Below are 14,100 nucleotides of genomic sequence, written 5' to 3'. Positions count from 1 at the left end.
CTCATGATATACAAATGCGAAAATCGTAACTTGGCTTAGAAACCTAGGAGGTACCGTAATCCGGGAGAACTTTGATCACCGGGGTGTCGTTGATCAGTTTGATCACTTTCAAGTAAGGAATAAATTATTATTTTCTGTTATTACAATTATTTAATGTGAGTTAGGTAACTTAATCTTGACTAAATCTGCTGCTGAATAATATAACCTTCGAATAAATTTGCATTTATTTTTCGCCAAAATTTGAAAAATGAAATAATAATAAATTTTTGAGCTCACAGCAAGCTGCCAAAAAAGCACTCAAAAGAAATATAATAACAAAAAAATGATGCTAAATAAAATAAAAATACGCGGAATTCCAAAACAAAACTTAGTGTCCAATGATAATCAGAATCACCTAGAAGGCAAATAATAAATTTGAAAGCTTACCTTGACCCTGGGCGAATATTTTTTTAGATTTTTCCACAAAAGAATAAGAAGTAAAGTAGTTCTCCCGGCTGTATTTTAGAAATGACTGAATTTCCGAGTCTACCAGATTTTCGGAGGGACACTTGGTGGCCTTCCGGAGTTAATTCCTAGCTACTTCACGACACTGAGCTTACTTTTAGATTGTTTGTAACAATTAATCGTAAAAAAGTAACCCAAGTAAGATTTTTAGTTGTCCACCACTCAAGTGGTGGAATTAAATGGGAAGGTACAAACCCGTCTTATGACAAGTGAAGATATTCCACTAAAAAGCTCAAAATAAAAATTATTTGACAAGATTTTTAGTCGCGACAAGAGTATTTGAACTCTACGACAATAAAACCCTAGCCAATGCAATGTTGATCGCTTAAACCAAAATCTCTTGAAGAGCATTACCTGCCCAGTTGGCCCACTCTTGCAATGGTTTTTAAGGGTAAATGTAAGACGAAGCTCAAGACCAGAATCTGACATATCATGAACAACAAATCGGCACCAAAAACTTATCGAATTCCATTTACAAACTGCTATAAAAAAATGGCATTATTTAGAACCTTTTCTAAGCTACTTTATCTCGATGCCTGCGGAATTCTCTAGACCTAGCTTTATTCAAACAATCACATTAATAAATAAAAAAACGTTCAGTCTTAATAAAATAAATCAAAATTTATTGTAGGTATATGAAACATTAAGATCCCATAATCAAATATGCAAATGAAATATTCTAAATCATCTATGCAAATAATTGAAGTAGAGTTGCTATGTCGTGCATAAAGTTGTGATGCCGATTCAGATTTATTGTGTCATATATCGCCAGTTTCGTGTAGAGCTATGGAAAATTATGGACGAGAACAGCTTCCCTGGAAAGCTTACCAGACTGATCAAAGCAACGGTGGATGGTGTGCAAAACTGTGTGAAGATCTCGGGCGAACACTCCAGTTCGTTCGAATCGCGCCGGGGACTAAGACAAGGTGATGGACTTTCGTGCCTGTTGTTCAACATTGCGCTAGAAGGTGTCATGCGGAGAGCCGGGTGTAACAGCCGGGGTACGATTTTCAACAGTTCCAGTCAATTTATTTGCTTCTCGGATGACATGGACATTGTCGGCCGAACATTTGCAAAGGTGGCAGAACTGTACACCCGCCTGAAGCGTGAAGCAACAAAAGTTGGACTGGTGGTGAATGCGTCAAAGACAAAGTACATGCTTGTGGGCGGAACCGAGCGCGACAGGGCCCGCCTGGGAAACAGTGTTACGATAGACGGGGATACCTTCGAGGTGGTCGAGGAATTCGTCTACCTCGGATCCTTGCTAACGGCTGACAACAACGTTAGTCGTGAAATACGAAGGCGCATCATCTGTGGAAGTCGGGCCTACTACGGGCTCCAGAAGAAACTGCGGTCGAAAAAGATTCGCCACCGCACCAAATGTGTCATGTACAAGACGTTAATAAGACCGGTAGTCCTCTACGGACATGAAACATGGACAATGCTCGAGGAGGACTTTCAAGCACTCGGAGTATTCGAGAGACGGGTGCTTAGGACCATCTTTGGCGGTGTACAAGAAGACGGTGTGTGGCGGCGAAGAATGAACCATGAGCTCGCCCAGCTCTACGGCGAACCCAGTATCCAGAAGGTAGCTAAAGCCGGAAGGGTACGATGGGCAGGGCATGTTGCAAGAATGCCGGACAGCAACCCTGCAAAGATGGTGTTCGCTTCCGATCCGGCAGGTACGAGATGACGTGGAGCGCAGCGAGCGAGATGGGCAGACCAGGTGCAGAACGACTTGGCGAGCGTGGGGCGTATTCGAGGATGGAGAGATGCGGCCTCGAACCGTGTATTGTGGCGTCAAATTGTTGATTCAGTGTTATCTGTATAGATGTAGACTAAATAAATGAATATCGCCAGTTTCAAATATTGAATGGAGCATGTCCTTTGTGGTACACAAAATAGAACGCGATTTTTTTTTTGTAAAATTTCGTATATTTGTCTATTTTGTGGTCTAGTGGCTACCGCTTGTGCCTTATAAGCAGGAGGTCGTGGGTTCAATTCCAGGCTCGTCCCTTTCCTACTTTGTATTTCTATCTTAGTTCTTTCTGTATTTCACGTTATACCAAAACGATTCCTACTGTTAAAACCTTCCACACAATCCCAAAACCTCCCACCTATGAGAGGCACCTATGAGAGGTCGTAGAGTTCTCTGCATCTTTCTTAAGTAGGTGTCAGACAAACCATCCTTCCCCTTCCTCAGCATTCGCAAGGACCTGGCCAGGATAGATCTCGACTATTGGAGAGTACATTGCTTCCATCTAAGAGTTAGTGATTAGTCCCAAATCAATATCTGTGGTAACGGATGAAAGTGATGTTAATCTCATACAATAGTCTTGGCTTGTACCACCTACTAATTTGTGCGAACTGCTAAATGCTAATGTTAATGCTAATTTTGTTTAGTAAAAATTATACATATAATTATTCAAACTGCGATTTCAAAAGCAAAATTTAGTTCTTCTATATTTATCCTATCATTACAACTATCAATGAAGGTAATATAAGTAACCAAATGTTTTAATATAATTATTTTAATTCTGGAGGTCATTCCTTCAAGTGATGGTCTAATTAGTTCATTATAGTTTCGAGGGGATCGGTTCCCTGGATACGCCAGTGATAATCTCTGCTGCAGCTGGCGGTGTGCTTCACGTACTCTTGGGCAGTCGAAAAATTTGTGCTGAATAGTTTCAACCGCCGAAGCACAGTGCGTGCACTGCTCTCCATTAGTTCGCCTCATCCTAAACAGTAGTCGTCGGTGTGTTATCTTCTGATTTACCCACATATACAGTGCACTTTTGTCGGCAGATGACAGTCCGTGCAATGAAATATTCCTCCACACTCCCCGAATAAAAAATATCATAAAAATATCATTATTTCTATTGTTACATCACCATTGATTACATAAGTACGACCCTTAATTATAATGTAATTTTGACAATGAAATCACATTCGAAGTTATGGTTTTGCACCATTAAATGGATGGTAAATGGGACTTTTACAATTGAAAATAGGGGTTGTTATGTATCTTTACAATAAAATTTTCGAAAATTTTCCATACAAAATTCAGACCAAAACAATAGTTTTTAATGTTCTTCTATGGGATGATTTTTTCGGCCGTAACAATAAAAAATATTGTATTTCTAATGTTTTCCGTTTCCTTTATTTATTGTTTTACATTAAAAATCCGTTCGCATTTATTTTTACGTTGCATAAGACTAGTTAATACTATATATAGGTATATACCATTCAATTTCACTACTTTATTCCTTTGCAGATATGTATTGCAGCATTAGCATAAAGGTCGAAATAAGTATATGCAGAGTAACAAAGTTGTGGCATTAAATGGAATCGTACTAACTCATCCTAATCCAAGTGAACATATTTCACTTATTAAGCCCAAGCGTTCTTTTTCTATTTTTAATTAATTATTAAATTTCAATACCTACAACAAATAAAATTTTGTACAAACTTATGTTGAAAATAAAGAAACTTTATAAGGTTTTCAATAGTGAGACCTAACCTTTTTTCATGTACAATGATGATTTCTAGTATTAAGATGCTTCATTTCAGTTTATTTTTTGAGATTTTATTTTGTTATATGTAATTTGAATTTAAATAAAATAAAATAAATTCCAAAATTGAGAAAAAAAAACAGATTAATATTCAGAAAAATATATTAAGCTCGTTTAGTGGAATGTATTAAACCTTCTAAGACGAATTAAGTACTGTCCATTTAATTCCACCAGTTAATTTTCGTTATCTTTGCAGATACGTATTTCGACCACAACTGTGTGGTCGTCTTCAGTGTCTTGTACTTGACTGTCTTGTACTTGACTCGAGATTAATATTTACCTACTTAGAATTTAATTGAAAATTAATTAAAATAATGCATAAAAACGTCAAGTCAAGCCTTACAGCTGAGTATCGTATAAATATTACAAAGTGGTGGACTTAAATCGAACTGTACGAACTGTGTAGTGAAAACATTCCACTATTGAATTTTAAACGATTTTCTGTACGAAAATCGTCGTTTGAAAGTCTGTGCACTAATTTGTAGATTGGATTCCATTCACGCATACAGGTATGCTTTCATTCCTTGAATCATCTTTGTTGAAAACGAGGACGAACATTGAACATCGTCAGTTGCTGTTTGGGAGTTGAAGTAGAAATGAAATTACTATTTTATCACTTTCAAACGTGACAAAGCAACTTACTTCATTGTCAGCTTCTCACTGGATACTCTGGAAGAACTTGGGCAAATACCGATTATTCGGGACAAGAGGGTCCTGCAATATGAGTGTGTGATAAACAATATAATTGAAGTCCAAAATCTTATCTTACCGTCGCAAATATAGTCCGTTCGAATGGGCGGATGTTCCTTGGGGTCTTCAGTTGAATATAGGTACATGATGGAACAGGCCAACGACAGTCCATTGCATAGCGTAACAGCAGAAGTCTAGTTGGCGATTTCGATTCTGTCACCATTGGTATTGAAGCGGGGTTTCTAAAAACAAAACGGTCCGTATTGCGGCGCGGCTCCCGTGTTCCGATGGCTCGGCGTGATTTCTGTGGTCCATTCCTGGTGCAAAATTCCCAGAAGGAACGATACTGTTTTTGCCTGAAAATGTAATGCATCAAAATCTTTACGAGTGTTATTGGACAAAAATAAAAACACCATAAATCCACTCACCATCATGAAAATAGTTTCATATGACCGCTGCTCCACTGCTTGGCCACAACCAAGTTCTCCCAAAACACTTCCCGCTTCCAAAACTTGCTTGTGTGATTCATAAACAAAGTGAACTGTCAGCGCCAGCACACACTCTCAATAGAAACAACACAAAATTAAAAAAAAAATACAAAATTGTTTAGTCAATTATTAAATAATTTCAATTAAATATAAAATTTGTAATGAACATATTGATGTTCCATGAATATTTAAAATAAAGGAAAAAAAATGAACAATAAGATCAATTGAAAGTCTATTGTTTTCATTAGTTGTTTTAGCTTAGCTTAGCTTAGCTTAGACTGACTGTACATATCAATGGTTGCTACTCCGTGATTGATCAGAATTGGTGCAAATTGCACTACGATCCAAGTGAATAGTGGTTGAGATTTACCAACTATTCTCGAAGTGCACGTTTCAGCAGCTCGAAAATGTTGATCAATAACGGCGCCGACCAAGTTTCGCTTGCCGTGATCAGTATACCGTAATCAGGATCTCACTGGTATTAATCCTGATGTGCCGGTTGGCACTCGTGTTGGGCTTGTGCGCTTTGAGCGGCACACGGTCGCTTCCCAGTCTACATAAAATCGCACATGGTGCAATACAGGATGCTAAATTGGAGACGATATATAAATGTGGAGAAGTACTCCTATTGCCTGCACTTCAGCATCCTACACGACACCATATACGTTCATGTGTTGACTGGATTTGATAGGGCCTGCTTATAGACACATGCAGCTTTTTGTAGAGGTTTAACAGAGCCCACTGTCAAACCCCACCACATCCTAGGCAGGCCCCCTAACTCGCAGTGGCCATGGGGAGGGGTCGTCAAGCCCTTGGACATAGTCCCTGCTGCCCCTACTATTGTTTTCATTAGTTGTTTTATCATACAAAATATTCTAAAAAAAGTATTATTTAAGTGGTTGTATACTATTTCGCCGAAAAACATTTCGCGGAATTTTTTTTCGCGGTACGACATTCCGCGGAGTGTATCAACTCTCCGAAACACATTTCGCGGAATGAACCTTTTTTCCGAAAGACATTTCGCGGAATGTACCTTTTCACCGAAAATCATTTCGCGGAATGCCCTTTGGCGGAACTCTGATAGAATAATTATCATTAAAATATTAAACGATTGCTGCTTAATTACAGAAATCTGGGCTATTTTTTTTGGGATTTAATGCAAACCCAGTCCGACCCGTACCCGAGAATTTTTGCGGGTTTTAAAACCTGAAACCCCACCATATCTACTGCTCGGTATAAGGCGAAAGGAGTTGCTAATGTCTTCTTTCACGTCTTCCCGGTATAAGGCGAAGGGAGGGGTAACGCCTTCTTTAAATGGATGCATTTGCCCGGTATAAGGCGAAAGGAGTTGATAATGTCTTCTTTCAAAGAGCACGTCTTCCCGGTATAAGGCGAAGGGAGGAGTAACGCCTTCTTTAAATGGATGCATCTGCCCGGTATAAGGCGAAGGGAGGGGTAACGCCTTCTTCAAATGGATGCATCTGCCAGTATAAGGCGAAAGGAGTTGATAAAGCCTTCTTTAAAAGAACGCGTCTGCCCGGTATAAGGCGAAGGGAGGGGTAACGCCTTCTTTAAATTGATGCATCTGCCCAGTATAAGGCGAAAGGAGTTGATAATGCCTTCTTTAAAAGAACACGTCTGCCCGGTATAAGGCGAAGGGAGGGGTAACGCCTTCTTTAAATGGATGTATCTGCGCGGTATAAGGGGCAATTGAAATTTTGAAAACAACTAAATATTCTGGGAGGCCTTCCTTAGCTGTGCGGGAAGATGCGATGTTGCCAAGCAAGACTATGCTGAAGGAGGTTGGGTTCAACTTCTGGCCCGGTCTGTGAAATTTATCGAAAAAAAAATTTCGGCTTTTTAGGTATAAAAGTTTCAACGTGTTAAAGCAGCGGTTCTCAACCTTTTTCTTGAGAGGTACCCCTTCAAACTCATGCTTTCATTGAGGTACCCCCTATTTTATTTATGAATAAGAGGTCTTTTGAAGGCGTCCGAGCCTCTTGAAAGGAGGCTTCCGAGCCTCTTGAACGAAGGCTTTCGAATCTCTTGAAAGAAGGCTTTCGAGCTTCTTGAAAGGAGGCTGTCGAGCCTCTTGAAAGGAGGCTGTCGAGCCTCTTGAAAGGAGGCTGTCGAGCCTCTTGAAAGGAGGCTGTCGAGCCTCTTGAAAGGAGGCTGTCGAGCCTCTTGAAAGGAGGCTGTCGAGCCTCTTGAAAGGAGGCTTTCGAGCCTCTTGAAAGGAGGCTTCCGAGCCTCTTGAATGGACGCTTCTCAGCATTTTGAAACGAGGTCTCTTGAAAAATTCCAAATCTCTTGAAGAGAGGCTTCTCAGCCTCTTGAAATGAAGCTTGCGTCTCTCTTGAAAGGAGGCTACCGAGCCTCTTGAAAGCAGAATCCCGAGGAATCCTTGAAACGAGGTATTCGAATTTCTTGAACGGAGGCTTCCAAACTACTTGAAAGGAGGCTTCCGAACCTCTTGAAACGGGGCTTCCGAGCAGGAGGTTTCCGAGCCTATTAACAGGAGGCTTCCGAGATTCTTGAAATAAGATTTACGAGCTGCTTCGGAAGAAGCGTCTCGAAAGGAGGCATCCAAGCTTCTTGCAACGAAGCTATTGAGCTTTTCGGAAAAAAGGCCTTCATGTCTCTCAGCTGGAGGCTTCCGAACCCTTTAGGTTTTTGATTTTAGTTCGAAAGCATATTATTCAATATTTTGTCTCGATCAGGTAGATTACATTGGAGATTTTTTTTAAATTTGTTCATTGGACGTTTTGTTCTTTTGATCTTTTGCCCCACAGCCCTTGATACACTGTACTGCCTAGGATGGAATGGATTCAAAAGTCTTTGATTTACTGATCGCTATGCATATTATGTACAATACAAAATTTTGAAATAAGAAATTTTAAAACTGTATCAATAAGTTTTTATTGGAATTGTAATACATCCGCCATTACGCATTTTTGTTCGAGGTACCCCCTGGGGCCAGCGAAGGTACCCCTGGGGGTACATGTACCCCAGGTTGAGAACCGCTGTGTTAAAGGTAGCCTTTACACCTCGGGAAAATTTTCCGCCGGAATTTGATCCCCATGTATTTTGAAGGGGGCCGGGATTTTTATTTTCCGTGCCCAAATTCCGAAAACATCGCATATGCAAAAATGCATGGGGAAAAATTTTGCGAATCAAATTCCCGAGGTGTGAGGCTACCTTAATTCTGTGTTCAACGAATCCAAAAACAATGGTATGTTGGCTTAGAAACCTCGCAGGTAATAATTGTGCGAATGCTGAATGAACAAAGACTATTATTATTAATGTTCCATGAAATGGTGCATTCCGCGGAATGATACATTCCGCCAAAAGTCATTCGGCGAAAAGGTACAAACCGCCAAATGTCGTACCGCGAAAAGTTACAAACCGCCAAATGTTATTCCGCGAAATGTTCAACCGCGAAATTGAAATCCGCGAAATCGTTTTCGGTGAAATGTTATACAATCTATTTAAGTTATTAAACATTATTTTATCAATAATAAAAGAGAAAAATATTAAACAGTGATAAATAACCAAAGAAAAATGCTGCATAGTACAGAACAATATAAACATAATAGATTGTACTAGAAACATTGAAATTTATTGTTATTAAAATGTTTGTCCAATAAAAGAATTTTCCTTTCGTCAAAATATTCCAATAAATGTACAATAGATAGTATTGTTTACCATATAATTCATAATATTTCAATGGGAAATACAAAACAAATTACTGTAAATTTTTATCCGGGTCGGGGCCAATTATTGTTTGGAGATTCTATCTCCACTTTGGGGTCGTTCAACAATGATGTCACAGGTTTTAGGGGGGGAGGGGGTCTAAGATTTTGTGACACTGCATATACTAGGTATACAAAAAAGCGTGACAGAGGGGGGAGGGGGTCTAGAAATCTCAAAAAGTAGTGGACGTCATATTTGAATCGACCCTTTCGGCTTTTCTGTTCTCTCGATGAAAAAACGATTGATGAGCTGTGCACTAGGGTGGTGTCTGATTTGGAACGGAAGGTTTGCGTAGTTGTTGAGAATTAATTTCAAGCAGGGTAGATCAGATATTGAGTTCGCTGTGGTCTGCTTCATTTAAATGTCTATTTAGGAGCAGTGAGTTGCATTTAAATGTAGGCAAATGAAGACCCAGTCCTCCATCCTTCCTGTTTCGAGCAAGCTGCTGCATAGGAACGGTTGCAATTGTACCGCGGAAAAGAAATCTCCGCATAGTGGCCGTAAGTTTAGCAATTTGCGCTGCCGTTGGAGCCAACTGCGCAGCGATGTATACACTATTAAAAATCCACACATATTTATTGGCAAAAATCCATAGATTTAACTTATGATGTATATCAGCGCACACATAACCATTCTCCACGCGAGCTACCAATAAAATATATATGCAAATAAACTTTATGTGTGGTCTCGAATTAGCAATTATTTAATTTATGTGTGGTTCTGTATGGATTATATTAGAGTGGAGCTATTGCAAAAATTTATAACGGCGACACATATATCTTATATAGATATTTTTGGCAGTGTACCACATTTTCGAACATAGGAACATGTTTAACAGTGTTGCCTTTTGTTGCAGTGTTAGACAGCGTGTAGAGTGTAGCCAGACTTGTCGAGAGAAATTCATCAGCAGAGTATTCCAATTCATTGCTACCAGAGATGCATCTGAACACGAGAACGCGTGTTCGTGTTCAAAAAGTTCTGAACACTGCACACTGTTCAAGAGCACTGACCTAACTTAGCAACTTGTATCCTAGGAAAACAAACTCAAGCGACGGCATGCTACTCATTTTTTGGTTAGTAATGGAACACGTGGGCATCTAACGGATAGAAATCAAGCATGCTCGTATGTTTTTGCATAGATCTAAATCTAAGGAAACTTAGTTACCATGATCGTTTTGCTTGCGTACCAACCCAGTGCACACTGAACTGTGTTCAGAGTTCAAAATTTAGAACACCAAGGCGCGCTCTTGGCTCATGTTCTGTTCAGGATGCATCTCTGATTGCTACCATTTAGTGCACTGAATTTGAATACCTATATATATATATTTTGACTGGTTTATTTAATAGGCTCAGGCGCTTTATAAAAAAAACTTCACGGAGCCGATATTTCGTTCATATTGTTACATAGTAAAACATAAAAAAAAATCATTTATTTTTTACTTTGGCGAGAGCTTTTCCTTGGAAGGTGATGCTCCGTCGATCCAGATTTAGCGAATTGTGCCCGACGCTGGCTCGCCACTAACTTCCGAGTTTGTTCCTTCATCGCAGCGTTGAATTCGGTTACCAACTGGGAAGCATTCGGAATACCGCATGTAAGAGAGAACGGTCCAAAATGGACCCCTAAAGCTTTTTCGATGTTTTCGCCCATATAAACAAAAATACCCAACCATTTCAACGTATAGGTGCAAAGTTTACGAACCCAGCTACATTTCTCAATGATCTCCTATTCAAAACAATAAGGTTTTCATGACTTTCTAACGCATTTAAAAAATGTTTTAAAAATAGGCCTGGGGCAAAACGCCCGAATGGTGGTCTAAAATGACTCAATTGCATGTAAAATGATGGTGAACGCATGGTTGTTTGTTTTTTCTTAATAGATTGAACTACAATCTTACGGATGTGGTGGAAGAATAGCAAATCGTTAAATTATTTATTAATTAATTATTAATTGTAATGGTAATATTCGTTCATAAATATACTCAAACAGATTATATGAGTGATTTTATGAGTGAGGCCATTTTGCCCCAGGGGTGCATTTTGAACCGTTCTCCCCTACGATAAATAGCCTCGTCATCGATTCTCGCATGCTGTTGTTTCGGTGTCTGATTTTCCAGGTCCAGCTCAGGCTCCTCCTCGAGTATTTCTTCTTCCACGCATTCAATAATTTCATCAACTATTGGATCCGGCTTCTGATGTTGGTCCAGGTTTCTAACTATTCCTGCATATGATTTCTGCTGACTCCGATTCAATCTTTCTGGACAGGATTTTTCCGGTGTCCTTCCGATTGACACACAAAGCCCTTTTTTTATTAGTCCATCATAGAAAACCTTTCCTTTCCTGTTGCATACCTCAATCGATGACGGAATATCATCTTCAAGGTCAATATATACACCTCTGACGCCCGTGTACACGTGATCGAGACCCAAGCCTGCAGGGAACTTTTCACACACGATACGATCCACTTTCCATATTTTCCAAAGTCCGAGGACAGTTCTTTGTCAGTGATTTCCGGATGGAGATCAAACACCCGGACATAGTGTACATTTTGCCCTGCAACCGTCATACACACTTCAATTGATTTTCCGTATTATTATTTCAATCCAGAATTCCATTTAACCAGTTAGAAAAATTATAAAGCAATTCATTTTTGCGATAATGTTCATATTTAATTAAAAAGATTTAACTCAACTATGCAAAAAATGATTAAAAATATCAGAGGAATGTTCCTTGTTTTATCATAAGTTTCATCATTAATCCAAGTCCCTGTTCGCCGAACGCCTGACTGATTTTCCCTTGGCTTCGCGTTGTCTCTGACATCGCATTTTGAGGTCATCTATTATTCGTTTCTTCGCTGGCCGTGTTTTCTGTACATCACGAGCGGTTTCTTCATTAGGAAGCTGTTGCTGTGCAACAGCAAATGTGTCTAAAGTCATTTTCAACGATTTCTTGGCATTTCTTCCTTTTTGTGCTTCCGACGACGTGCAGTAAGCTTCAGAATCAGTGCCGTTCTTTGTGGTGTATCCGTTAGTATTTTAGTCTCTCCTCGCTTACGCCCTTTTCTATTAGTTTTCCTCGGTGATGCTTTAGGAAACGGTCTTATATCTTCCGGTGAATTGAAACCAGTCGAGCTCTGCGTTGAGGGGCCTGCCATTGAGCAGAGAGGATCTTCTTTCGGAGGAATCGAATCAATCGCCGCAAGATAATTATCCATAAATGAGTTTGCCACAATTCCATCTTCGGTTTGAGTTGTGACATTTTCCGTTTGCGGCCTATTGGTGACATAAGACGAGAGGAAATCATTATCCCCGAAAACATTTCTATTGAAAGGGTAAATTCCAGCTGCTTTGAAACCTCCTTTGATGTTGCTAGGTGTAAACGCCTTCGGAAATGCTTTACCAAAACATCCAGCAATATCGTAGATGGAAATCGTTTTGCCAGGGTGGTTCAGCAACCAATCATCGCAGGCGTCGTTGTAGTACCCTTTCAAAACAGCGTAAACGGATATGTCCAGTGGTTGTAGCTTGTGTGAGCTATGGGGTGGCAAGGTAATTAGGTGTATTCCATTTTCTTTAGCAAAGGTCAATGACTCAATCTTCAAGTACTGAGATGAGCCAGCCGCGGGCTGAAAATCTCATTAATAAAGACATTAAAAATGACTCAATGCTGCAACGTTATACGACAATGGCTACGACACATGGCTGTCATGATTGTCCATGACAATCAGACAAGGTAAAGTTGGTGTACACCTCGTAAACTTTTGGAAATTAATCAGAAATTTCACGTAATTTTCGGCTGACATCCATCCATTCGCATAGGTACAACCTTTAGTACCAGTTGGAGCACCGCAGATCATTCGATCCTCCCAGTTGTTGCGTGGGAATATCATGAAAGGTGGAATATGATTCCCGATGGCGCTGACACAGCAGCATGCCGTTACCAGCTCTCCTCTTTCTGCCGAAGTAATCTTACCGACTTGCTTTGTACCTACAATAATTTACTCAGATAAGTTGGAACGTTTTACCTATTTGCTTTTTTGAATACAAAATACCTTTTGTTGCCAACACTTTCCTGGGCTTCTGAACCGTCGTTAGACCGGTCTCATCGATGTTCCAAATTGCCTCTGGACCGAACGAATAACGTTGCAGCAAAATCTCAAGGTTGTTCATGAGCATCGTGAAGTTATGTTGAAACTAGTCGCTCGACTTAGGCTTGTTGACTCCGGAGCACGAATTGAAAGGGTTGGGTTCCGTCGTAGAAAAGCATACAGCCAGTCGTAACTAGCGCTTTCATTTTTCTGCCAACTTGAAGGGTGCTTTTTGTTATTTTTCTTGGCAAACTGGTACGCCAAGTCACGAACACATTTTGGGCTCAATCCATAGTGAAGATCACAGGCTTTCTTTATGTAATCAACCATAGAAGTTTCTTCCGCCCTGGTAAATACTCTCGTCGCTCCTCCGAAATCTGGCTGGTATGAAATCGATTCCCCCAGCTCAGTTTGGCGACGGTAATATCGCTTGAGTGTCATTACGTTTAATTCATATTGCCGCGCAGCAGCTTTTATGGTATTACCAGCAATTACGCTTCCAACAGCTTCCTTCAGATGATCTGGATTGACCGCTGTGCGCCGAACTGTATTTGATTTTAGAACGTAAACACGAGGCATTTCGAACTAGACTAGGCAAATGAAAATAAATAAAACCTTAAATAGTAAGATTATATCTGGTTTAGTTAATTTATACTTACTAGAAAAACGAGAATCAGTGAAACAATTCTTCCTTGCAAAACGGACTGGGTGACACAATTGTTGTTTGCTACTTTTGTTTTGTTTATGTTTACATCGATAAACACCATTCGGTGAGTTTGTTTAGGGGAGACTTGATCCCGGGATCAAGTGTGTCCAAACTACCTGGGATCAAGATATCATGTTCACTTTTTAACACTAAACCGTGAAAGTTGGTGTAGTTTCGGCATGTTTATTCAATTTTACAATGTGCTGTGAAAATTTGGTTTAGTTCAGTTGGGTATATGAAGTTTTATTAAACTTATTCATGCATGAAAATAAAAGGATTGACAAGGCTGAAACAATAACATAG

General features: G+C 39.8%; 1 long non-coding RNA gene across 1 annotated transcript; it reads right to left on the bottom strand.

Annotated features, from left to right (window-relative positions):
* Nucleotides 1-12,853: 12,853 nt before the first annotated feature.
* LOC134214579 (uncharacterized) lies at nt 12,854-13,815 on the bottom strand. The gene is made up of 3 exons (XR_009979837.1): nt 13,751-13,815; nt 13,056-13,676; nt 12,854-12,991 (listed from the first exon to the last, which is right to left on the bottom strand). It is a non-coding gene; the product is annotated as an uncharacterized LOC134214579 (long non-coding RNA).
* Nucleotides 13,816-14,100: the final 285 nt, after the last annotated feature.

The sequence above is a fragment of the Armigeres subalbatus genome, chromosome 2, assembly GCF_024139115.2.
Source record: "Armigeres subalbatus isolate Guangzhou_Male chromosome 2, GZ_Asu_2, whole genome shotgun sequence".
In the NCBI taxonomy this organism is placed as follows: Eukaryota; Metazoa; Arthropoda; class Insecta; order Diptera; family Culicidae; genus Armigeres; species Armigeres subalbatus.
The sequence above is the reverse complement of the archived record's forward strand: the minus strand, read 5'-3'. Positions and strand labels throughout refer to the sequence as shown.